Source organism: Piliocolobus tephrosceles, unplaced genomic scaffold (assembly GCF_002776525.5).
Source record: "Piliocolobus tephrosceles isolate RC106 unplaced genomic scaffold, ASM277652v3 unscaffolded_22190, whole genome shotgun sequence".
In the NCBI taxonomy this organism is placed as follows: domain Eukaryota; kingdom Metazoa; phylum Chordata; class Mammalia; order Primates; family Cercopithecidae; genus Piliocolobus; species Piliocolobus tephrosceles.
Genome location: NW_022304522.1, coordinates 1,939 through 3,876, shown reverse-complemented (window position 1 = coordinate 3,876; position 1,938 = coordinate 1,939).

Sequence of the window (1,938 nt, the reverse complement as noted above, 5' to 3'; positions counted from 1 at the left end):
GTTTACTTTATGACTCAGTATTGAACTTCTAAACCCTTTCTAGTAGTTTTTAACCTCTGTGTCTTCTATGCTTTTCTGATAAATATGCTGTATGGAACATAAATAGGAGTTGAGAATCCTTTTGTCTTTTCAATGACTCTGCTTTAAGTTGCCTTCTTTGAAGAATATTAATGTTAGCTTATCCCTACCTGACAATTAATTGCTATTCCCACACACTATGGGTTCACAGCTTTTTTCCTTTTTTATTGCCAGTGTATTTTAATGTTTTTATTTTTAATTGGTATGGAGAGAGGGAGTGAAGATAGTTTTAAGTGGATACACTTTTCCTTTAATGAAGGCAAGCCATAGATGGGTGATAAAGAGAAAAGAGGTAGGCTTTGGATTCACAAAAGACTGGATTTAATTCCTAGCTTTCTTACTTGCTAGGTGTGTGACCTTGGGAATCTTATTTACCACCACACATGTTGTCATATATGAAAAGTAGGAGAATACATCCTTCAAAGTTGGCTGTGCATAAGTAAGGAAGTTATATATGGCATTTAATTCAGTGCCTAGCACATGCTTCTTGGCATCATTAACTGAAACTCCTATGACTACTATTCTTACCATTATTATTAATATTACTGCTTTCAGCATGCAGAGAGCTCTTATTTCTCTTACCCCCTAGCTGATTTTCTATTACAGCATATCAGTCTAGGGAAGCTGTAAGGAAATCTTCACTTAAACCTTTGTCCACTTCAGATAAGTGACACTAGCATTGTTTCTTGCCCATTAAAGGACTTTAAATTAATGTCTTCTACTATGCAATACCCCACTGAGATAAGAGGTTTCCTTGTTGTCCCTTCCTTTAAACCTTGTTGGTATTTTGCAAAGATGAACACTTAAGCACCCAAGATGCTTATGTGTTTTAATGCATGTAAATGTTTAATTCTGCAAGGACAGGCAAGATGTTAAATTGATAAAGTATATTAAATTAGCTTTTAAAATAAGTTTATTCCAGTTCCTAAGGGAGAAATTATCTCTGTCATTTTAGAAATGCTCTCATACTTGCTGTATGTTGTGGATCAGCAAGTATAGTCAGCCTTCTACTTGAGCAAAATATTGACGTATCTTCCAAAGATCTATCTGGACAGACGGCCAGAGAGTATGCGGTTTCTAGTCATCATAATGTGTAAGTGCTTACATTAAAAGGCTAGTTAATGCTAAATTGAGGATTAAAGTAATTATAACAATCGCATCTTACATATAAGGTGACATGTCATAGTGTGGTTCAGGTAGTTTTAGAGTGGCAGTCAGTTAGTCCCCTTCATCAGTGAGAAATCAGACAAAAAGCAAGACAAGTTAGAGGTACCAACGGGTGCAGGATTCTTTATCTCAGGACTTTTAGACCTTGATGCTTAGAATCCCAACATTGTTCATTTCATCCAAGTATAACACCTATGCATGGGATTAAAGAATAGTGTCATATCTTTGATTGTTCTGATTACTTATTTGGGTCTTGAAATGTCCAGTTTAACAGAAAGCCTTGGACTGTCTTCTGGGTATTATCTCTGACATACTCCTTGAATTTTTCAATAACTGAAGGGGTTCACTAAATCCAAGGAAGACAGTCCCTTTTATCAAGTCAGAAGGAGGAGGGAAAAAAAGGACATTCTGGTCATTCTGATGTTTCACTTGTTCCTGTTGCTACATTGTTGCCCTTCAAATGGTCCTGCTGCCTGGTAATGGTTGATCTTTGACACAGAGATGCCCTTAGTGATTCAGAGTCCTCAAGTCTTCATGGCAAGTCATACAGTGACTTTGAAGTTACAACGTTTGTATGTTCCCATACCTATGCTTGTTTGCTCAGCCATTGTTCCCAAAGCACTAGCACCCTGCTCTGGCCGCTGAGCATCCTGCCTTTATCCGCAGACAAAGTGAGCAAATTGACCCTTCCCC